Source organism: Dendrobates tinctorius, unplaced genomic scaffold (genome assembly GCF_039654945.1).
Source record: "Dendrobates tinctorius isolate UK_male_01 unplaced genomic scaffold, ASM3965494v1 ptg000125l, whole genome shotgun sequence".
Taxonomy (NCBI): Eukaryota; Metazoa; Chordata; class Amphibia; order Anura; family Dendrobatidae; genus Dendrobates; species Dendrobates tinctorius.
Window position 1 is genome coordinate 11502902 of NW_027361793.1, and position 25702 is coordinate 11528603.

General features: G+C 45.6%; 1 long non-coding RNA gene across 1 annotated transcript in view; it reads left to right on the forward strand.

Moving 5' to 3' along the window:
• The window catches only part of LOC141047021 (uncharacterized), a 59990-nt gene extending 49068 nt beyond the window's left edge, over positions 1-10922 (forward strand). Inside the window, exon 4 of the long non-coding RNA XR_012219732.1 lies at positions 10545-10922. This is a non-coding gene — a long non-coding RNA (uncharacterized lncRNA). The remainder of the gene's footprint in view (positions 1-10544) is intronic.
• Positions 10923-25702: the final 14780 nt, after the last annotated feature.

The following is a 25702-nucleotide window of genomic DNA, read 5'->3' on the forward strand; positions in this document are numbered from 1 at the left end:
TGAATGTAGTATATATGTAGCATGTATGTATGTTGTATGAATGTAGTATATATGTAGTATGTATGTAGTATGCATGAATGTAGTATATATGAAGTATGTATGTAGTATGTATGTTGTATGAATGTAGTATATATGTAGCATGTATGTAGTATGTGTTTTTTGTTTTTTTTACATTCAACACATTAGCCGGATGATGGGACTACTACTTGTAGTCCCATCGGACGATGCCTGCACACACAAGACCCCCGGTAGGCCAACACAGGCCCCCGGCAGCCGGCACAGACCACCGACAGCCGGCACAGGCCCCCGACAGCCGGCACAGGTCCCCGAGAGACCCGTACAGACCACCGGCAGCTGGCACAGGCCCCCGACAGGCCTGTACAGACAACCGGCAGCCGGCACAGGCCCCCGAGAGGCCTGAACAGACAACCGGCAGCCGGCACAGGCCCCCGAGAGGCCCGTACAGACCACCGGCAGCCGGCACAGGCCCCCGACAGGCCTGCACAGACCCCTGAGAGGCCCGTACAGACCCCCCGCAGTCGGCACAGACCGCGCATCAAGATGCGCACAGACCGCGCATCATGATGACATCATTTCAGCAGCCAATCACAGCCACAACAGTGGTTCATTGCATTATGAGGACTTCCGAATCCGGTATCTGATGTTGAAAAAATATCGGTACTCGGTATCCGAATTCCGATACAGCGAATATCGGCCGATACCCTATACTTGCGGTATCGGAATGCTCAACACTAGTCATGAGGTTATTCTTCTCCAGATACTCCAGTATAGTATCTCTTAGAAAACCCTCTAGGATTTTACCCAGAGTTGAGGTTAAACTTACTGGCCTATAATTTCCAAGTTCAGTTTTTGTCCCCTTTTTGAATATTGGCACCACATTTGCTATACGCCAGTCCTGTGGCACAGACCCTGTTATTATGGAATCTTTAAAGATTAAAAATAATGGTCTTTCTATGACTGTGCTTAATTCCTGCAGTACTCAGGGGTGTATCCCATCCGGCCCGGGCATTTGTCAATTTTAGTGATTTTTAGACGCCGCCGTACTTCCTGCTGGGTTAAGCAGGTGACATTTAATGGAGAATTTTTATCCCTGATCATGTTATCCTTCATGGGATTTTCTTGTGTAAATACTGTTGAAAAAAAGTCATTTAGCATATTGGCTTTTTCCCCATCCTCATCCACCATTTCACCCAGACCATTTTTAAGGGGGCCAACACTATCACTTTTTAGCTTCTTACTAGAGTTGAGCGAAACGGGTCGAAAAATTTCAAAAGTCGCTGACTTTTGGCAAAGTCGGGTTTCATGAAACGAAACCCGACCCTAGGATGAGGTCGGCCACGAGGTCGGCGACTTACGTGCCAAAGTCGCGTTTCAAAAGTTTGTTTTGCGCTCTTTTTCAGCCAATCGGGATCCACGGACACTGTGGGCAACGTGATGACATAGGCAGGGGTCACCACCATCTTTCAGAAGGGCATGCAAGTGATTGGCTTGCTTTGATGGGCGTCAAAGGGGTTATAAAAGGGCGTGCACGCCGACCGCCATCTTACTTCTGCCGATCTTAGCATAGGGAGAGGTTGCTGCTGCTGATTCTGTAGGGAGAGCGTTAGGCAGGGAAGAAGAAAAAAAAAAAACTGCTTCTGCTGCTAGCGATTTGGCCTGTACAACACACCAGTCACTGTGTGTGCAGTGCAAGGGGAGGCTATATTGTGGTGGATCAGCGGTGTTGGTTGTTAGGCTGCCTTCTAAGGCTTACTGAGAGCTGCATTGCTGTTTACCCACTGCTCTGCAAACTGCTTTTTTAAAAGCAATCCCAATTTTTTGTTTTGTCCTGCTGAGGTACTGAACGTGCATTTTTTCACACCATACAGCGGTGTACGCTCCTCACACAGTACCGTGTAATGGCTGTTATCACAGCCACAGTGAAGCTATCTGTGTGTCACTCTGTGAGAATAAGTCGAGGACATGTTCCATTCTTACAGACCTGCACCTACTAGTTTTGTCTAGCTTTCAAACAGTTAAATATATTTGCTGTTTGATCACATTGAAAACTATAGAGAGACAGCGTGTGTCAGTCCGTATACTTAAAAAACACGGAGCTTGACAATTTTACGTACACCGGACAGCCGTGTACGTGCACGCTCCTCTCAGTACCGTGTAACGGCTGTTATCACAGCCACAGTGAAGCTATCTGTGTGTCACTGTGGAAGGATAAGTGGAGGACTTGTTCCGTTCTTACAGACCTACACTCTAGGGAGATTCCTATTCTGAACAATTCTACATACACCTTGTAGTTTGTGATACACTAGCCAATTTCTGTCTGTGACATAGCGCTCTGATATTCAGTGGGCCTCACACAATCCAAAAGTGTCCAGTGTCCACTAGTGTGTGCAGAAATTCAAAATCTCCCTTATCCTGTAGTCACTTTTTTCACACCTGTGCCATCGAGCCTGTGACATAGCGCTGTGATATTCAGTGGGCCTCACACAATCCAAAAGTGTCCAGTGTCCACTAGTGTGTGCAGAAATTCAAAATCTCCCTTATCCTGTAGTCACTTTTTTCACACCTGTGCCATCGAGCCTGTGACATAGCGCTGTGATATTCAGTGGGCCTCACACAATCCAAAAGTGTCCAGTGTCCACCAGTGTGAGCAGAAATTCAAAATCTCTGTGATCCTGTAGTCACTTTTTTCACACCTGTGCCATCGAGCCTGTGACATAGCGCTCTGATATTCAGTGGGCCTCACACAATCCAAAAGTGTCCAGTGTCCACTAGTGTGTGCAGAAATTCAAAATCTCTGTGATTCTGTAGTCACTTTTTTCACACCTGTGCCATCGAGCCTGTGACATAGCGTTCTGATATTCAGTGGGCCTCACACAATCCAAAAGTGTCCAGTGTCCACTAGTGTGTGCAGAAATTCAAAATCTCTGTGATCTTGTAGTCACTTTTTTCACACCTGTGCCATCGAGCCTGTGACATAGCGCTCTGATATTCAGTGGGCCTCACACAATCCAAAAGTGTCCAGTGTCCACTAGTGTGAGCAGAAATTCAAAATCTCCCTTATCCTGTAGTCACTTTTTTCACACCTGTGCCATCGAGCCTGTGACATAGCGCTCTGATATTCAGTGGGCCTCACACAATCCAAAAGTGTCCAGTGTCCACTAGTGTGTGCAGAAATTCAAAATCTCCCCTGTCCTATAGACACCTTGTACCTTGTTTTACATTACTATATAGTTTGTTGGATTTTGTCTACATTTCTACAAAAAATGAGGAAGGCTAGTGGAAGAGGCCATGGAATTGGGCGGGGGTTGGCAGCTGGTAATGATGGTGTTGGTGGTGGATCTGATGGTAGTGGCAAGAGCAAAATAGGACCGAATGCAGGAGGTGTTGAGCCTTCGTCATCGTCTGGCTCCATAAGGCTTCGAAGGATTAGTTTTCTAGGAGTTGGCAAACCGCTTTTAAAGCCAGAGCATCAGGAAAAAGTTTTGTCTTACATTGCTGACTCAGCCTCCAGCTCTATCGCCTCCTCTTCTGAAGTTGTAAAAAGTAAAAGCACTGAGTCATCATTGGAGGCTCATGTTCATGAACCACACCTTTCCTTGTGTCCCTCACCCCAACCAAGATTGAAGGATGACGCAGGCCATACTACTGATTACTCCATGGAGCTGTTTTCACATACCATGCCTGGATTATCAAGTGAAATGGTGAATTACCCAGGCCAAGATGAATCTGACATGGAGTGCACTGATGCACAGCCGCTGATAGATGATTCTGCTGGTACATAAACTCAGAGCACTACATTGTCCTCGCAGTGTACAGAGCCAGATTCTGACCCTGATGAGACTCAGGTGCCCCTTCCCGCACACTATACCACCATACACGGTGACACAGAGGAAGGTGCACATGACATTGAAGAGGAGGTGATGGATGACCCAGTTGTTGACCCAGATTGGCATCCATTGGGGGAAGAGGGTGCTGCTTCCAATAGCTCAGATGAGGAGCATCCACAGCAGACATCGACATCGCAACAGCTGTTATCTGGCAGGCCCGGAGCACTCCAAAGACAGGTTCCAGAAATCAAAAGAGTTGCTGGACAGCTTGTCCAGAGGGTCAAAAGATCACAGCGTGCTAGGCCGCAAAATGTCTGCCAAAGTAGGAAGAGTGCAGTGTGGCACTTTTTTGAACAAAATCCTCATGATCAGGCCAAGGTTATCTGTAAGAAGTGCGCAAAGACCTTTAGCCTAGGGAAAAATCTGAAAAATTTGAATACCAGTTGCATGCTTAGACATTTAACCACCATGCACTTGCAAGCGTGGACACAACACCAAACCTCAAGTGCCACATGTGCAACTGATCACAAAGAAGGTAGTCAGCAACGCTACATTGTTTCCCCCACTGTAAGCCCACCGGTTAGCACAGCAGCAAATGTTGAGGTGTCGTTGGAAGGCCACAGCAGTCAGGGAATCCCACTGTTATATCAACGAAATACTGAATCTTGGCCATCAGAAAGAACACCAACTCCATCACCATTATCAACCCTCTCTCAGTCCGCCCTGTCCACCGCTACTTCCACCATATGCAGCTCTCAAGTCCAGCTCACCCTTCAAGACACTATGAGTAGGTCAAGAAAGTACTCAGTCTCTCATCCGCGTACACTGGGTTTGAAAGCCCACATTGCCAAACTAATCTCGTTTGAGATGATGCCCTATCGGTTGGTGGAAAGCGCAGCTTTCCGCGAACTCATGGCCTATGCAGTACCACGCTATGACCTACCCAGTCGCCACTTCTTCTCTCGCAAAGCCATCCCAGCCCTCCACCATCATGTAAAAGACAGCATTGTCCATGCACTCAAGCAGTCAGTGAGTGGAAAGGTGCACCTCACAACTGATGCATGGTCCAGTCGGCATGGCCAGGGCCGTTACGTGTCCATCACTGCAAACTGGGTTAATGTGGTGGATGCAGGGTCCACAGGGGACAGCGGTGGTGGGACAGTGCTGCCTAGCCCACGGTATAGGAAACAGTTGGCTGTAGGCGTTCGACCCTCCTCCTCCTCCAGAAGCGAAAGCTCGTCCACAGAGCGCAGTCGTACGAGCACTCCATCTGCAGCTGCCACTGTTGCACATGAGGTGTCCCCCTATCGAGCAGCTAGTGGAAAGCGTCAGCAGGCTGTGTTGCAGATGATGTGTTTGGGCGACAGACACACCGCCGAGGTGCTGGCCGAGTACTTGAAGCGACAAACTGAGTCATGGCTGGGCAGTGTACATCTTGAGGCAGGCAAGGTAGTTAGTGATAACGGCCGTAATTTTGTGGCAGCCAGAGCCCTTTCAAAACTCCGCCACATACCTTGCTTGGCTCACACCTTGAACCTGGTGGTGCAGTGCTTCCTCAAAAATTATCCGGAGTTAACAGCCCTGCTCCAGAAGGTGCAAAGACTGTGCGCGCACATCCGCCGGTCGCCTGTACACTCCGTTCGTATGCAGAAGCTGCGATTGCTCCACCTTCCCAACCACCGCCTCATTATCGACATTGCAACAAGGTGGAACTCCACCCTGCACATGGTGGAGCGGCTGTGCGAGCAGAGGCAGGCCATAATGCTTTTGTGGGAGGATACACGGCCAGGCACTTTGAGAGCAGACATGGAGTTGACAGGTGTGCAGTGGTCGAAGCTGAAAGACCTCTGTAAAGTCCTTCAGTGTCTTGAGGAATGCACACGGCTGGTAAGCGCAGACGACGCGATCCTAAGCATGAGCATCCCACTTATGCGTCTGCTCATGCAAACTTTGACGCACCTTAAGGAGCAGGCGTCTGCAGCCAATGTTGATGAGGAGGAAGAGGAGGAGGGAATCCTTGATGACATTCAGCCATTGTCTGCTCAGGGACCTCTCCTGGACGAGGTGGAGGAAGAAGAGGAGGAGGATGATGATGGGGATGATTACTTAGGGGAGGAAGATGAATCTCGTGGGGCAAGTGAAAATATTGGCGTGGCAAGGTCTGGTACAGGGTTTGTGCGTGACTGGAGGGATGTGGATTTGCCAGAAAGTGCTCCTCCAACCAGCACTCGCAGTGCATCATTGACACCGGGAACATTGGCCCACATGTCAGATTATGCCTTGCAGATCCTAAAAAGGGACCCCCGCATTGCCAAAATGATGAACGATGACGACTACTGGTTGGGCAGCATCCTGGATCCATGCTATGAAGGCAAAAATTACAAAACATCATGCCACAGGAGAACCTTGACCTAATATTGGCTAATAAACAAGCAACTCTGGTAAATCGGTTGCTTGAGGCATTCCCAGCACACAGCAGCGGTGATGGTTCTCACACGAGCCGTACGGGCCAGGGGCAGCTTGGCAGAGGTGTTCATGGTGCACACAGCAGAAGTGGCGTTGGAGGCAGGGGTTTCATGACAATGTTGTGGACTGATTTTTCAAGTACCGCTCACACAACTGGTAATACTGCATCGATGGAAAGTGACAGGAGACAGCAGTTGTCAACTATGGTTACAAACTACTTTTCCTCCCATATCGATGTTCTCCCACACAGGTCATTCCCCTTTGACTATTGGGCCGCTAAACTGGACACCTGGCCTGAATTGGCACAATATACCTTACAGGAGCTCTCTTGCCCAGCTGCAAGTGTGCTATCGGAATGAGTCTTCAGTGCAGCTGGATCAATCCTGACAGAAAAAAGGACCCTTCTGTCAACCCAAAATGTGGATGATCTAACCTTCATTAAAATGAACCATGCATGGGTTTCCAAGGATTTTGTCCCACCTTCCCCTGATGACACATAGGGTGACAGAAAAATGGCTTGCTTTGGTCCACCTCTTCCTGGGACTTGACCTATTTCACCTTTTGCATCAGCTGAATGTCCAACATCAACATATGCCACTTTCTAAAACTCCCTAACTGTGCTGTCTCCCCCCCCCATGGCCGGGATCACCACCTAGCGCACGACACCGTGCGAGTGCCATTGCCCTGGACAGGTGGGTAGGCCGACTCTTGGGCGCGGGCACTGGCACAGGGTCCCTCATAGTGCAATCAAGTGTCTCTGACGGTGGTGGTGCACACCCGCCACCAGACACACCGCCGTACTATGAGGGGCCCAGTGCCAGTACCGACGCCCACGAGTGGGCCCCCCTTGCTTGGGCAGGGCCCCAGCATTTGCAATCTTTACCTCTCCCTGCTTCTCCGCTGTGTAATCTGGGCCGTCAAATCCATACTGTGCCTGACACCGTCTGAGCCTGCCTCCTGATATATAGACATATATTTTGAATGTGTACGCTATCCATACATGTTATCCGGGGATACGGTACCCTTTCTCACCTTTGTGCAATCACGTGCAATCCATACTGGGCCTAACACCGTCTGAGCCTGCCTCCTGATGTATTGACATGTATGGATAGCGTACACATTCAAAATATATGTCAATACATCAGGAGGCAGGCTCAGACGGTGTTAGGCCCAGTATGGATTGCACGTGATTGCACAAAGGTGAGAAAGGGTACTGTATTCCCGGATAACATGTATGGATAGCGTACACATTCAAAATATGTTATCCGGGAATACAGTACCCTTTCTCACCTTTGTGCAATCCATACTGGGCCTAACACCGTCTGAGCCTGCCTCCTGATGTATTGACATATATTTTGAATGTGTACGCTATCCATACATGTTATCCGGGAATACGGTACCCTTTCTCACCTTTGTGCAATCACGCGTAATCCATACTGGGCATGAGAACGGCTGGCGAGCTGTTAAGCAAGCTACAGCACCTGTGGTTTGCACACGTAAGTTTTTCATTTTTTCAGGAATGACGGTTAGGCCTAATTCCGGAACTGCGGTTGACCTGCACTTACTGGGAAATCATCGTTCGCGGGTAATAATTGTAATCAGTGATCCCCATCACTAACGTTGTTCAGCGGGTTATCTGCACCTGTAAGCGACAAACGCTGGCCTTTTCAGTGTAGCGCACATGCAGCCACGGACATGTAAGGGCATGACACACCAGTTATTGGCCAATCTCATGTGCCAGAGCCTCACGTGTCCCTCTAGTAAGCCGGGCTCGGACCGCGGGGCATGACGGAGTCTCGTTCGTTAACGGAATTAAGCTTGCAATGTGTGCATCTTTTCTGTAGCTGGCATGGTTGAGGTTTCACAGGTGGAGTCGAATTTAACTGTAGGCTCCACTCCTGGTGGTGCCCTTCTGGACATTCCTTTAAGGTTCAGCTTTGCAACCATACTGCCCACGTAAAACAAACACTTTGCCTTCATGAACGCTGTTTGGAGGGTCATGACTCGTGGGAATAACGCCGCCCAATCAGTTAACCTGCTAGAGAGATCCTTCGTTGCTCCCAAGCATGACATCACACTCCCTAGGAGGAAGGTAATGCCACTGTGGCGACCGTACTCCTGGGGGCGACATAAGTGCACTGATGCCCAGCCACTGCTCGATGAATCTGCTGGTACATTGACGCAGGCCACTACATTCCCCTCGCACGCTACACGGCCTGAATCTGACCCTGATGAAACTCAGGTTACCCTTCCCATATACAGTTCCATCTTACACGGTGACAAAGACGAAGCTGCAGATGAAAGTGCAGGTTCGGTTGTCATGCCAACCCATCGGTGATCCGCGATCACATGATGGGGGTTACCGGTGGGTGGATTTCCAGCATGATTGCTGAAAGTGCATGTTAAATACTGCTGTCAAAGTTTGACAGAGGCATTTAATGGGTTAATAGCCACGGGTGGATCGCGATTCGACCCACGACTGTTCCGGGCACATGTCAACTGTTCAAAGCAGCTGACATGTGCTGGGAAGGATGTGGGCTCACCTCTGGAAATTTATGCCCGATGTCAGAGAGGGGTTAACTGGACCTCTCTAGTCCTCATTCTACGCAATCTAACATCTTAGAATTATACTGATTTAGAGGTGGAATCAAAAGGTATGACTATTTCTCTAAAGTGACCCAGGAGCCATCTCTCAACATGACAGTGCCCGCCATATGTTGCTCATACTACTATGAGCAGTTTGCATGACCTAAATGTGCTACTGAGGCCTGCAACATCTCTGGTCTTGCCTCCAATCAAGTAAATCTTGGATTTTATTGGTTAGCAATTGCAAAAGGAGCTTCCAGCAGTGAATTTTTATTATGTTTGTTTAAGTGCTTTAAATGCAGCAGAAAATTCCTCAGATAACCATTATTAACCTCACTGATAGCAGCAAATCCATGTAAGTGCAAGATTCTACATCTGGGCAGCAGAAACTAAAGTTATATCTATAGAATGGGAGTAACTGAACTGAATAACAGCACGTGTGAAAAATACTTGGGTATACTAATAGATCACAGACTGCACATAAGTCACCAGTGTGATGCAGCAGCAAAAAAAGCAAACGCAGTTCTAGGATGTACCATATAGTCTAGATCACATAAATTAATTATCCCCTTCTACTCCTCTTTGGTCAGGCCTCACCTGGAATACTGTGTCCAGTTCTGGACACCATATTTTAAAAAAGGCATTGAAAAACTGCATCAAGTTCAGAGAAGAGCTACCAGGATAGTAAGTGGACTGCAAAGTATGTCCTACGAGGAACAGTTAAAAGATCTGGGCATGTTTATCTTGCAAAAAAGAAGGCTAAGTGGAGACTTAATAGCTGTCTACAAATTTCTGAAGGGATGTCACAGTGTAGAGGGATCATCCTTATTTTCACATGGAAACATGAGAAGAAATGGAATGAAACTGAAAGAGAGAAGATACAGATCAGATATTAGAAAAAAAAATTTGACAGTAAGGGTGATCAATGAGTATAAAAGGATGCCACAAAAGGTTGTGAGTTCTCCTTCAATGGAAGTCTTCAAACAGAGGCTGGACAGACATCTGTCTGAGATGGTTTAGTGAATCCTGCATTGAGCAGGGGGTTGAACACGATGACCCTTGTGGTCCCTTCCAACTACAACATTTTACAATTCTATGATTCTATGATAAGTGCATATATTTCTACGTGAGGTATTCATATGCAATGCAAACTAAATTAATGTTTTGAAATTTTTATTTCCATTTATTTTATTGTTAGCATATCATTAAAATGTCTGCTGATCCTGTCATGTTCATAATCCCATGGCTCCTCCTTATTTGTGTTGTAATTTCATTGTTGAGGAGTGTGTAAGAAAGTAAGGATAACATAAAAGGTTAAACATCTAAAGTGCCTGTAGTGTACAATCCAGCCACTTTTATAATAAAAAAGGGTATTCACAAAAAACTGTAGGAACTGTTCATCAGTCAGTAACTGTATACTGTATGTCCAGATAACAGTGCTGAGCGCATGCAGTATGTGGGAACAAATCATAGAATGGACGAGGATTCTGAAGAAAATATAGCAAGGAAGAATTGAGAACAGTTCAGTTAGTGAGGTGATACAGTATATGAGACTTTAATGTCAATAAAAGGATACAGTTGCTATCCATTTTTTGGGTTGAGACAAAAAAACGTTAAAATAACATGCTATGTCTTTTGATTCAGTTAAAGTATGGAGAGCAGATGGAATGGAACATGGAAGACATTTTAAGATACTTCAATTCCCATTCAGATGAATGAATCCTGTACTGGAACATTTTATTTCTATTTTATGATCTCAAAGGGGAACCAAACATGAAAGTGACTACTGGACAGGAGAACAGAATTTTATAATACAGAATATTTATTATAATATCTGTACACGATTTGTGCAAAAATAAAAAGAGCATTTTAGCTGCAAATGTAAATATGCATAAAGTTTAAATTTTAAATATTGTTTCTGTTGTAATACTTGTTGCATTAACATTAAAATAATGTTTTGTTTTTGTTTTAATTAAGTTTGCCATTCGAACTGTAAATAAAAGTTAGATCCTCAAAGTGTCACTTTTTAGAATGTCATGCTGTATTCAAAGGTGTCTAGCAGACTTTTAAGTGCTATACAGAGAATTCAAAGGAAAAGAGAATTTTTCTATATTTTAATTATTAGTAGACTGCACAGAGAGAAATGCATTTTCCAACCCAAGATTTTGTGAGAGCAGATACCTTCCCTACTGATTGCAGGCCATACACATAAATTATTAAGAGGCAGGGATAAAGGCGATGATGGTTAAAATATTCATTATTTATTCAACAGCTATCAATGGTGTGACCTCATGTAGTCTCTAGGTTAAGCAGGATATAATTATTATAATTGTTGGTGCTGTTTTATCAGAACTAACACACTGATACAGGGCAGTAAGGGAGTTTATTTCCATCATAAAAGTTGTAATGCAGCGGTGCGGTAAAGAGGCAGAGACCAAAGTTACTTCAGCTTAAAAGTGCTTATTTTCATACTCACAAATTAAAGTCAAACATTATCCTCCGGATCGCAGTTGGGTCATCCAATACAGTCCATATTAAAGCCATTGCTGTGGGCGACTGCATCACTGTATCACTAGTGGGTGCATCAGTTGTGCTGCCTTCTTTGGTCTGTGTTCAGTCTTCACACAGACCTGTACTGTATAAAGCTGCTCCCAATTCAGATGCTCACAAACAACACACTGATATACCCAAAGCTAAACTGAAAGTTTAAATGGAAATCATGGACATCAACCACTCCTAAAATCCAGAGTGGAGGGAAGGATTTGCTCCACTACTAACCATATAGGTCTCTCCAAAAATAAAAGCCCATGTCAGGTTATCCTAAATCTGACATAGTCAAATAACTTTACCAAGTCCCCACTTTAATTTTGCATTGCAACCACAGCTGTACCTGAAATGACAATGCACTCCAGCGGGTGCAATATACTTCTAAACACATTCTATTTGATACATAATGGCCCTCGCATATAATTCCCCTCACTATCTCACAAAGGGTATTTGCAACCTATAATGTTTTGCTTATGTACAGTTGTGCTCAAAAGTTTACTTTCTTGGCCTTTTTTCAGACAATATGAATGATAACACCAAAACTTTTTTTCCACTCATGGTTAGTGGTTGGGTGAAGCCATTTATTGTCAAGCTACTGTGTTTACTCTTTTTAAATCATGACAATCCAAAACATCCAAATGACCCTGATCAAAAGTTCACATACCCCATTTCTAAATACTGTGTATTGCCCCCTCTAACATCAATGACAGCTTGAAGTCTTTTGTGGTAGTTGTGGATGAGGTTCTTTATTTTTTCTGATGCTAAAGCTGCCCAATCTTCTTGGCAAAAAGCTTCCAGTTCCTGTAAATTCATGGGCTGTCTAGCATGATTTGCACACTTGAGATCTCCCCACAGTGGCTCAATGATATTTTGGTCAGGAGACTGAGATGGTCACTCCAGAACCTTCACTTTATTCTGCTGTAGCCAATGACAGGTCGACTTGGCATCGTTTATTGGATCGTTGTCACGTTGGAACGTCCAAGAACGTACCACATGCAGCTTCTGGGCTGATGATTGCAAATTTGCCTCAAATATCTCCTGATAACGTGCTGCATTCATCTTTCCATTAACTTTGACCAAGTTTCCTGTGCCTTTGTAGCTTACACATCCTCAAAATATCATCTTTACTAGAGTTGAGCGAAACGAGTTGAAAAAATTCAAAAGTCGCCGACTTTTGCCAAAGTCGGGTTTCATGAAACGAAATCCAACCTTAGCGTGAGGTCGGCGACCATCACACCAAAGTCGCGTTTCAAAAGATTCTTTAGCTCCCTTTTTCAGCCAATCAGGAAGAACGGACACTGTGGGCAACGTGATGACACAGGCAGCGGTCACCACCATCTTTGAGAAGGGCATACAAGTGATTGGCTTGCTTTGTGTGGCGTCACAGGGGCTATAAAAGGGCGTGCACGCTGACCGCCATGTTACTTATGTTGATCTCACAATAGGGAGAGCTGCTACTGCTGCTGCTGCGGATTGTGTAGGGAGAGCGTTAGGAAGGCCAAAAAAAAAAAAATGCTTCTGCTGATAGCGCTTTTCACTGTAGTTAGTGTGCAGTGAAAGGTGAAGATTTTTGCTTTTGTGCAGCAGCGCTGGTGGTGATTAGGCTGCCTTTTAAGGCTACCTGCATTGCTGTGTGCACACTGGTGTTCAAACTGCTTTTTTAAAAGCAATCCAAATTTTATTGTTTTGTCCTGGTGAGGTACTGAGCGTTCATTTTTTCACACACCGTACAGCGGTGTACGCTCCTCACACAGTACCGTGTACCGGCTGTTATCACGACCAAATTGAAGCCATCTGTGTGTGACTCTGTAAGGAAAAGCCGAGGAGTTTGTCCGTTCTTACAGACCTACACCTCAGAGTTTTGTCCGTTTTCAAACAGTTTCGTATATTTGCTGTTTGATTACGTTCAAAACTAGAGAGAGCGTGTGTCAGTCCGTTTACAAAAACACGGAGCTTGACAATTTTACATACACACACCGTACAGCGGTGTACGTGTACGCTCCTCACACAGTACCGTGGACCGGCTGTTATCACGGCCAAATTGAAGCTGTGTGTGACTCTGTAAGGAAAAGCCGAGGCGTTTGTCCGTTCTTACAGACCTACACCTTAGAGTTTTGTCCGTTTTTCAAACAGTTTTGTATATCTGCTGTTTGATTACATTCAAAACTAGAGAGAGACAGCATGTGTCATTCTGTATACAAAAACACGGAGCTTGACAATCTGTGTGTGACTCTGTAAGAAAAAGCCGAGGAGTTTGTCCGTTCTTACAGACCTACACTCTAGGGAGATTCCAATTCTGCCCAATTCTATATACACGTTGTAGTTTGTCATACACTAGTCAATTTCTGCCTGTCACATTGCAGTGTAATAATACACAGGGCCTGACAGAATCCAACTGTGTCCTGAAGTCTTTAGAGAGATTTCATTTCTCCCCAGTCCTCTATACACCTCTTTTACACCATCCAGAATCAGCCTGTTACTTTGAGGTGTAAAATACACAGGGCCTGACAGAATACAACTGTGTCCTGAAGTCTATAGAGAGATTCCATTTCTCCCCAGTCCTCTATACACCTTTTTTACACCATCCAGAATCAGCCTGTTACTTTGAGGTGTAATATACACAGGGCCTGACAGAATCCAACTGTGTCCTGAAGTCTATAGAGAGATTCCATTTCTCCCCAGTCCTCTATACACCTTTTTTACACCATCCAGAATCAGCCTGTTACTTTGAGGTGTAATATACACAGGGCCTGACAGAATCCAACTGTGTCCTGAAGTCTGTAGAGAGAAAACATTTTTCCCCAGTCCTCTATACACCTTTTTTACACCATCCAGAATCAGCCTGTTACTTTGAGGTGTAATATACACAGGGCTTGACAGAATCCAACTGTGTCCTGAAGTCTGTAGAGAGATTCCATTTCTCCCCAGTCCTCTATACACCTTTTTTACACCATCCAGAATCAACCTGTAACTTTGAGGTGTAAAATGCACAGGGCCTGACAGAATCCAACTGTGTCCTGAAGTCTGTAGAGAGATTCCATTTCTCCCCAGTCCTCTATACACCTCTTTTATTTTTACACCATCCAGTGTTATGAATGAGTCACCATAGGAGGCAAAAACAGAAATGCTAGCTAAGTCCAGAAAACCAGAGAAGTTGGCAGCTATCGGATTGCAGACCCCTGAACCTATCAACAACAACTAGCAGTAACCGTGGGGGGATCCTACGATGCCCTAGACCCCTCGATCACAGCCGGAGAACTGCCTAGCCTAAAGACAGAATGGGAAATCTAAACTGCCCCAGAGCAGACCCCAAAGCAATAGGCAGCCCCCAACATATGACGGTAAAGCAAGAAGAAAAAACACTAACACAGATAGAAAGATAGACTGAGCAAATGATGGGGCCCAAGCTAACTAGATAGGACAGGATAGGAAGGCTGCTGTCTGCAATCCGCGAAAAACCCTATCAAAATAAGAGCCAACAGACTGACAGGGAAAAAGGCCCTGAAGACGCTAGGCTTCAAAAAGACTATGTCAGTACTCAGGTATTTTCTGAAGACAGAGCAAACCGACAAAAAGGAATTCAGCTCACCCCAGCAGGGAATGGCAGAATCCAGAAAAGCAAGGCAAACTAAAACCAAAACACAAATGCAAAAAGGCAAAGCAGAAAACTTAGCTTTTGAGGAGCAGGAATCAGACTGGTCTCCTAGAATTCCACAGAGAAATCACCAGCGAGGCAGAAGGGCGTCGGCTGCCTTATATCCAGTCAGAGATCCCCGTCGCCCAGTCATCCTCTCCGAGCTCAGGTGCTTGGTAATCAGCCTCACTACCTTCCTTCACCAGAAGAGGGAGTTCATCAGACCTCAATGGTGAAGGGGAAAATGAACTCACAACAGTACCTCCCCCTTGAGGAGGGGTCACAGAACCCTCATCCACGCCACCAGGGCGATCAGGGTGAGCCCGATGAAAGGCACGCACCAATCTTTTGGCATGAACATCAGTCAGAGACCCAGAAATTATCCTCCTGACCATAACCCTTCCACTTAACCAAATACTGGAGTCTCCGCCTAGCCAGACGGGAATCCAGTATCTTCTCTACCTCATATTCCATGTTACCTTCAACCAATACAGGGTCTGGAGGTGCCACCCCAGGAACTACTGGTTCAACAAACCTCTTCAACAAGGACTTATGAAACACATTATGGATTTTAAATGTGACAGGAAGAGACAACCGAAAAGAGACCGGATTAATGATCTCCAAAATCTTGTAAGGCCCAATAAATCTAGGCTTAAACTTAGGAGAAGCTACCTTCATAGTGATATTTTTTGATGATAGCCAAACCATATCACCCACCTTAAACTGGGGACCAACGGTCCTATGTCGGTTGGAAAACCGCTGGGCCTTTTCCTGGGAGAGAGATAACTTATCCACCACTTGGTCCCAGATCTGGTGCATTCTCTCCACCACAGTGTCAACACCTTGGCAGGCAGAAGGCTCCACCTGCCCTGAAGAAAATCGAGAATGAAACCCAAAGTTACAAAAAAAAGGTGACATCAAAGTGGCAGAACTAGCTCTATTATTAAAAGCAAATTCAGCCAAGGGCAAATATGAAACCCAATCATCCTGATAAGCGGAAATAAAACATCTCAAATACGACTCCAAGGTCTGGTTTGTTCTCTCCGTCTGCCCATTGGTCTGAGGGTGAAAAGCAGAGGAGAAGGACAACTGAATTCCCAGCTTGGAACGGAACGTCCTCCAAAATCTAGACACAAACTGAACACCTCTGTCAGATACGATGTTCTCAGGAATCCCGTGCAAGCGAACCACCTGTTGCAAAAACAGGGGCACCAACTCAGAAGAAGATGGCAACTTAGGGAGTGGTACAAGATGAACCATCTTAGAGAACCTATCACAAATCACCCAAATAACAGTCATTCTCTGAGAGACAGGCATATCAGAGATGAAATCCATTGAAATATGGGTCCATGGCCTCCTGGGGACCGGCAAAGGCATCAACAACCCAATAGAGCGAGAACAAGGTTTAGACCGGGAGCAAGTCCCACAGGACTGTACAAAATTCCTGACATCACGAGACAAGACGGGCCACCAAAAAGACCGACTCACCAGATCTCTAGTACCAAAAATACCTGGATGACCAGCCAATGCAGAGCAATGAACTTCAGACATCACTCTCTTCTTCCACTGGTCAGGAACATACAACTTTCCACTGGGACAACGCTCAGGTTTGTCCTCCTGGAACTCTTCCAGAGCACGTCTCAAATCGGGTGAGATGGCAGAAAGAACTACCCCTTCGCCTAAGATGGTAGCAGGCTTGGTCACCACAGGAGAATCAGCAAAGAAGCTCCTAGAAAGAGCGTCAGCCTTGACATTCTTAGTGCCAGGAAGAAAAGAGACCACAAAATCAAAACGTGTAAAAAAACAAGGCCCATCTAGCCTGTCTAGGGTTCAAGCGTTTGGCTGACTCCAGGTAAATCAAATTCTTGTGGTCAGTGAGGACCACGACTTGATGTTTAGCTCCCTCCAACCAATGTCTCCACTCCTCAAATGCCCATTTCATGGCCAACAGTTCCCGATTCCCCACATCATAGTTACGTTCAGATGGAGAGAACTTTCGGGAAAAGAAAGCACAGGGATTCATTTTAGATGTTACAGGATCCTTTTGGGACAAAACAGCTCCTGCACCAATCTCAGAAGCGTCCACCTCTACCTGGAATGGGAGTGAGACATCAGGTTGCCGCAAAACCGGGGAAGAAGTGAATCTTCGCTTCAGCTCCTGAAAGGAAGAAACAGCCTCCGGAGACCAATTCAACACATCAGCACCCTTCTTAGTCAGATCAGTCAATGGCTTGGCAATATTAGAAAATTTTGCTATAAATTTCCGATAAAAATTAGCAAAACCCAAAAACTTCTGAAGGGCCTTCAAAGAAGTGGGCTGAACCCAATCATAAATGGCCTGTACCTTGGCTGGATCCATTTCAATAGTTGACGGAGACAAAATAAATCCCAAAAATGAAATCCTCTGTACCCCAAAAAGGCATTTCGATCCTTTGACATACAGGGAATTCTCCCTCAAGATCTGGAACACCGTTAGAACATGTTTCACATGAGAATCCCAATCCTTGGAGAAGATCAAAATATCATCCAGATAGATAATCAAAAATTTATCCACAAAGTCTCGGAAAATGTCGTTCATGAAGCAATGGAAGACAGAAGGGGCATTAGTGAGCCCAAAAGGCATCACCAGGTACTCAAAATGTCCCTCTGGAGTATTAAACGCCGTCTTCCATTCATCCCCATGCTTAATGCGGATAAGATTATACGCCCCCTGAGGTCAAGCTTGGTAAACCAGCAAGCACCTTTAACTCTGGAGAATAGATCCGAAATCAGGGGTAACGGATACTGATATTTAATAGTAATTTTGTTGAGGGCACGATAATCAATACAAGGCCTTAATGAACCATACTTTTTGGCCACGAAAAAAAAAACCAGCACCTAATGGTGAAGAGGATGGTCTAATATGACCCTTCTCCAACGCCTCCTTAATATAGGATCGCATAGCCTCATGCTCGGGTACAGATAAATTGAAGAGCCGACCCTTGGGAAATTTACACCCCGGGCTCAGTTCAATTGCACAGTCATAACTCCTATGAGGAGGCAAAGACGCAGACTCATTCTCACTAAATACATCATAAAAGTCCGCCAAATAGTCATGAACATCATGCAACTGAGGAGAGGTGGAAAAAACCGGAGCCTCACTAAGTGCACACCGACAACCCCAACTCACCACAGACACAGATTTCCAGTCCAAAACTGGATTATGAATTTGCAACCAGGGAAACCCCAGAACAATGGTATCATGCAAATTATGCAACACCAAAAATCTGCAATTTTCTTGATGGTTTGGGGCGACCCGCATTACCACCTGGGTCCAAAACTGAGGTTTATTTTTCGCCAAAGGCGTAGCATCAATCCCCGTCAAAGGGATAGGCATCCGCAGAGGTGTCATAGGAAATCCACAACGTTTAGCAAAATCCAAGTCCATTAGGTTCAGGGCTGCTCCCGAATCCACAAAAGCCTTGGCAGAAAATGTGGACAGGGAGCAGATCAGAGTAATTGCCAGAAGAAACTTAGGTTGAACACCACCCACAGAAAACGTGTGTGCAAAACGTTTCTCTCGTTTAGGACAGACAGAAATAATATGCGAGGCATCTCCACAAAAAAACCACAGCTTATTACGCTTTCTGAACTCCTGACGTTGCTCCCTGGAAAAAACTCTATCACATTGCATAGATTCAGACACTTGTTCAACAGGTGGCCACACCTCTCGTGCAGTCCTGCGTTCACGTAAACGCCGATCAACCTGAATGGCTAATGACATAGAATCGTCCAGACCAGAGGGAACAGGAAATCCCACCATAGTATCTTTTACGGCTTCTGACAAACCCTTCCGAAAGAGAGCTGCCAAGGCATTATCATTCCAGGCAGTAAGGACCGCCCACTTTCGGAATTTTTGACAGTACCATTCTGCAGAATCTCGACCCTGGCTCAATGCCAACAGGGTCTTTTCAGCCTGATCAATAGCATTAGGTTCGTCATACAACAACTCCAAGGCTTGAAAAAATGCGTTCACATTAGTCAGACTAGGATCATCAGGTTTCAAAGAAAACGCCCAATCCTGGGGATCGCCACACAGCAAAGAGATGACAATTTTAACCTGCTGCGCGGAGCTCCCTGACGAGTTAGGCTTCAAGGCAAAAAATAATTTACAATTATTTTTGAAATTCAAAAATTTAGACCGATCCCCAAAAAACACATCAGGAGTAGGGATCTTTGGTTCAGCAGCATGTGAATGAGCAAGATAGGCGGAAATTCCCCGCACTTCCACAGGGAGCTGCTCCACACGATCAGACAATTGCTTTATCTCCATTGAGAGAAAAAAAAATTCCCCCTACGGCCTCAGAGATATAGAGGAAAAAATATACACACTTTTTTTTTTTTTTTTTTAATTCTTTCCTGCTATTGAGTACCCTAGGATCTGCGTAAGGCTGGTGATTCTGTTATGAATGAGTCACCGTAGGAGGCAAAAACAGAAATACTAGCTAAGTCCAGAAAACCAGAGAAGTTGGCAGCTATCGGATTGCAGACCCCTGAACCTATCAACAACAACTAGCAGTAGCCGTGGGGGGATCCTACTATGCCCTAGACCCCTCGATCACAGCCGGAGAACTGCCTAGCCTAAAGACAGAAAGGGAAATCTAAACTGCCCCAGAGCAGACCCCAAAGCAATAGGCAGCCCCCAACATATAATGACGGTGAAGCAAGAAGAAAAAACACTAACACAGATAGAAAGATATACTGAGCAAATGATGGGGCCCAAGCTAACTAGATAGGACAGGATAGGAAGGCTGCTGTCTGCAATCTGCGAAAAACCCTATCAAAATAAGAGCCAACAGACTGACAGGGAAAAAGGCCCTGAAGACGCTAGGCTTCAAAAAGACTATGTCAGTACTCAGGTATTTACTGAAGACAGAGCAAACCGACAAAAAGGAATTCAGCTCACCCCACCAGGGAATAGCAGAATCCAGAAAAGCAAGGCAAACTAAAACCAAAACACAAATGCAAAAAGGCAAAACAGAGAACTTAGCTTTTGAGGAGCAGGAATCAGACTGGTCTCCTAGAATTCCACAGAGAAATCACCAGCGAGGCAGAAGGGCGTTGGCTGCCTTATATCAGTCAGAGATCCCCGTCGCCCAGTCATCCTCTCCCAGCTCAGGTGCTTGGTAATCAGCCTCACTACCTTCCTTCACCAGAAGAGGGAGTTCATCAGACCTCAATGGTGAAGGGGAAAATGAACTCATAACAATCCTGAATCAGCCTGTTAATTTGCGGTGTAATATACCTAGGGCCTGACTGAATCCAACTGTGTCCTGAAGTCTATAGAGAGATTACATTTCTCCCCAGTCCTCTATACACCTTTTTTCACACCATCCAGAATCAGCCTGTTACTTTGAGGTGTAATATACACAGGGCCTGACAGAATCCAACTGTGTCCTGAAGTCTGCAGAGAGATTCCATTTCTCCCCAGTCCTCTATACACCTCTTTTACACAATCCAGAATCAGCCTGTTAATTTGAGGTGTAATATTCCCAGGGCCTGACAGAATCCAACTGTGTCCTGAAGTCTGTAGAGAGATTCCATTTCTCCCCAGTCCTCTATACACCTTTTTTACACCATGCAGAATCAGCCTGTTACTTTGAGGTAGAGATGAGTGACTTTGCCTTTTTTCGGGTCGAGTCGGGTTTCATGAAACCCGACTTTCTCAAAAGTCGGGTCGAAAGAAATCGGCCGATTATCGTGAAAAGTCGAAGGCCGACTGAAACACGAAACCCAATGCAAGTCAATGGGGAAGCTAAGTCGGCAGGGAGTGGAGGACATTAAATATACCTACAGTGCCCATTTGAATGGCAAAAAAATCAATTTTTATTACTTAAGTTTGTCAACCTTAATTTACTTCATAATAATAGTTACGCATTGAAAACTGGTGGTTATTTGGCTAAAGTCGTGGAGTGGTAGGGCTGGCTCCAGGTTTTCATGTGCCCTGGGCAAAAGAGCACCCCTTTAACACATACCACAACTAATGATGCTCCGATACGGTAGAGAAATAGCTGTATAGTACAATGAAAAATACTTCACTTTTTACATCTCATGACTGATAACGATTTTAACCCTCCGTCAGGAACAATGGATCTGACAGGCGCAGCTCTTCTACTTTCATTTCTCCCTTCTCACCAGATTTTCAGGAAACCCCCTCCCTCTAGATAGTCTCCTGGCTCTAGCTGCTGTGTGAAACCTGATACCACAGTTGGTCTGCAGAGCTTCAGGAAGGAAGATATAGCTGTGCTGGCTTCTCAGGCTCATTGGTCCCGAACACATCACACTTTATAAGAATGGTATGTAATGTTTTTAGTCATTACTATTGTTTATTTAGCTTGTTTTGTGAATTGATAGAGAAAGGTTTGTGGATATTTCATATAAATAAGGCAGATTTTCTTACAAATGAAAGTGTACTTCTCAGGAGTTTTGAAATTTGTGTATATCAAAGTTCTTACTTTTATGTTGAGTAAATGGGTTTGTTTTGCACCTGATAATGTGTAGTCTCTTTTATTACATCCCTATGAAAGTCTCTGATCACTTTTAGATCACTGAAATTGAGAAAATTAGATATTCTAGGCATTTTTGTAGCCTGCGCTTGACAGGCACATTGTTCCATTACGAGTTAGTGCGAATATTGTTCCTGACGGAGGGTTAAATTCTCCAATAGCTCCAAAAATGGACAGTATATTACTCCATACAGTATTATGGCCACCGCATAGTGCGCTATACAGAGTAATGAGGCCCATATATTTCTCCATACAGAATCATTGGTCCCATATAATGTTTGAAACAGTATATGATGAGCTCCACATAATGCTACGGTATATTTTAGTCCCCATGGATGAAGCTCCACTGTCATATGAGCAAAAATAATGCTCCATATATAATGGGCCCCATTTCTAATGCTCCAGTGTATAATGGGCCCTGTAAATGCTGCTCCAGTGTCTGATGTCCACCTTTGGAATGCTCCAGTGTATGGTGGGCCCCATATATCATTCTCCAAATTATAGTGCTACCCAAAAATTGCTGTCCCAACATTGAAAACAATTAAATAAGTCTCCTCGCTAGGGAATCCCTGTACTAGTCTGGACTCCTTGTCGTCCCCATCTTCCATCTCACTGCACTTGGCTGTTTAGGTAGAGGGCGTGCAGACGTGATGTCATTGCGCTCTCTGATCAGAATATCACTGTCAGGACACACAGAAGATGTTATGGCGGTGGAGCAGGGAGAGGTAAGTATTTCAACTTTGCAAGTGCTGTGATCCGGAGCAAGCAGGGGGGCCCACTCATTGGCGATGGCACTGGCACAGGGCCCCTCATAGTAAGGCGGTGTGTGGCGGTGTGTCTGACGGCTGGTAGGGGTGGGCCCGGGCCCTCCCTCCTCCCACCGGCAGAGACACTTTTGCATACTATGAGGGGCCCTATGCCAGTGCCGTCGCCCATGAGTATGCCCCCCACCTGCTCAAGGAACCTGCACTTTCATCTGCACCTTCCTCTTTGTCACCTTGTAAGGTGGTATAGTATGCGGGAAGGGGAACCCGAGTTTCCTCAGGGTCAGATTCTGGCTGTGTAGAGTGTGAGGAGAATGTAGTGGTCTGGGTCAATGTACCAGCAGAATCATCTAGCAGTGGCTGGGCATCAGTGCACTGCGGTGTCCCCAGGAGTACGGTCGCCACAGTGGCATTACCTTCCTCCTAGGGAGTGTGATGTCATGCTTGGGAGCAACGAATGATCTCTCTAGCAGTTCAACCAACACACAACACATTTCCCACTCCAGGCCAGCAGGGAGACCTCTGAACCTGACTGCTGAGGAGCTGCTCTCTGTGGTCGGGAGGAGGTAAGTTAGGGCACTCTGTGCAGGGAAGAGGAAGTGTGTGGACATGAGAAGGGGAGCTGGAGGATGAGCAGAGTTAAGGCTTACTCCTAGCTGGAACGCATGGTCCAGATTCCGGTCTCCGAATTTGTAAGGACACTGACGTTCCTGCAGCAGAAACCAGAGGAAGTAGCAGCTGTAAATGCTCTGTACCCAACTAAGGCTCGGAGGCCCCGGCATCGACGTGTGGGAGCCAGAAGGAAAAGGCTACAGCTGCCTGCCATTCGAGAAAGTTCCAAAAGAGAGTCAACAGGGGGAACTTCATTGAACTCAGCACTGCGAGTACCTCAGATAAGCGCTAGAACAGAGGCCACACTACCTATCTGCAGAGAGAGAATTCCAAATTGGTTTCCAGGCTGACCAACTCCTTCTCCATCTGTACTCTGGGAACTGGTCGACACTTACCAAGTACAGGTAAAGGAACTGCACGACTGTGTCTGTCATCTTTCTCCTGCGCCTGGCGCACGGCTCACCTACATCCTGCACTAGACACCATCTACCAACTCTTTCATCTGCCCTGCGACTATGGCCCTACCTGTGCAGGGCTTCTACATCTTAGCTGCACCATAACATCTGTCCCAGAGAAGCGACACTGCAGCGCTGGTCAATCTAATCAGAAACCACAGGTGGTATCACGTATCATTCACCATGGTATGATAGAAAGAGCTACGTGGACTAATGTGAAGTGTGGCCTGCTGCATCATTCACTTTTGGTGGGGGTGAAGGACACAAGGAAAGGGGTTCTTCCTGACCAGGAGCCAGCACTTGACGACTCAGTGCTTGCATTTTTAGAAACTTCAGAAGAGGAGGGCATATTTGCTGGAGTCTGTTTCGGCAATGTAAGCCAAAACCAGTTCCTCATGCTCCGCCTTTAAAAGCGGTTAACCTACTCCCAGAAAAGGTAGCCTTCCAGGCGTTCCGGAGCCAGACCATGATGCAGGCTCAACACCTCCTGCCTTAGCTGCTATTGTGCTTTTACCACTACCAGCAGATGCACCACCACCATCAGCAACAGCTGGCCCCCCCACGCCCGCATCCGCGGCCTCTTCCATCAAACTTCAAAATTTTGCAGAAAATAGACCCAAAATAACATCAGATATATGGCACTGTATCAGAAGCATACAGCTCTATTCAGTCAAAGGATAATTGTCAATCTCCCTATATATTCCATCAGTCACACAGAGACGCTCACAGGCTCAGTATGGATTAGACAAGAATATAAAAATTAGACAAAGTGTACATTATCATCAGATAGCAGGTATATATAGTATAGTTTAAACATTCTAAATCTCCGTAGATATTTGAGGAGGCACACACAGACACTCTCAGGCTCAGTATTGGATTACAACACAATCTAAAAAGCCGTAAAACGGTAATGGATCTCAAGAGTACAGCTGTACACAGTGTAGGTGTCATTGTTGTCAATCTCAGTATTTATTTCCACAGTCAGAAAATAACTCTCACTTGGTCAGTTTGGATTAGACCAGAATATAACAAGCAGTAAATGGGTAATGTATCCCAAGCGTAGAACTGTATACAGTGTGGGGGTAATTTTTAAATGTACATCTAAATTGCAGGATTAACCCATAGACACTCACACGCTCAGGATGGATCACACCACAATATAACAAGAAGATCCGCAAGAAATAATCACACATGTGGGACAATGTTCCAGGGGTCAATGATACACTTAGAGTGTTGGTTGGAGGAGGACTTCCTGGCAGAAAGGGTACAGTATCACCAGATACCAGGTACATATAGCATAGTTTAAACATTAACAATGTACTTCTATATATCAGGAGTAGTGTTGAGCCACCCCGCTAGTGTTTTGGTTGGTCGCACAGGAGGCAAGTTCGTTGAATGTTCGTCGAATGTTCGAAGAACACCGTCGAACCCCATTGAAAACAATAGCAGGCAAACACAAACACATACAAACACATAGAAAACAATTGCAAAACACCTTTAAAGGTGTCTCAAAGCAGACAAAATGCTCAGAAGACAAAAATAACATATGGAAAAGGGCAACTACATTTAGAAAGAGGTGGAGGGGTAAAAGGAGGATGTGGAGGAGACACAGATATAGGCTTGTCATGCCCTTATGAAGTCAAGAAAGACTGGAATAAAAATGTAAAATACAAACCAAAACCCACTGCCGATGGGGCGGCGTTATTCCCACGAACCTCCAAACTGCATCCATGAAGGCAAACTGTTTGGTTTCCGGGAGCTTTATGATTGCAAAGCTGAACCTTAAAGAAATGTCCAAAAGGGCACCACCAGGAGTGGAGCCTGTGGCTTAATTGGACTCCACCCGGGAAACCACAACTATACAAGCTACAGAAAAGATGGACAGATTGCAAGCTTTGTCGATTCTGTGTGTGGTGTGGTATGTCCGGTTGTAGTTGTGCTAGCGATTTCTCAGCTTTATTCCGTTAACGACCGAGACTCTGGCATGCCCCCGCGGTACGCGTCAAGCTTACTAGAGGGATACGCGAGGTTCTGGCACGCGAGATCGAGCAATAACAGGTCTATCATGCCCTTAGATGTCCGGGGCTGCATGTGCGCTACACTGAAAGGATCAGCTTTTGTCGCTTACAGGTGCTGATAACCCGCTGAACACCGTTAATGATGGGGATCTGGGATTCCAATTATTCCCCGTGAACGATGATTTCCCAGTAAGTGCAGGTCAACCGTAATTACGGAATTAGGCCTA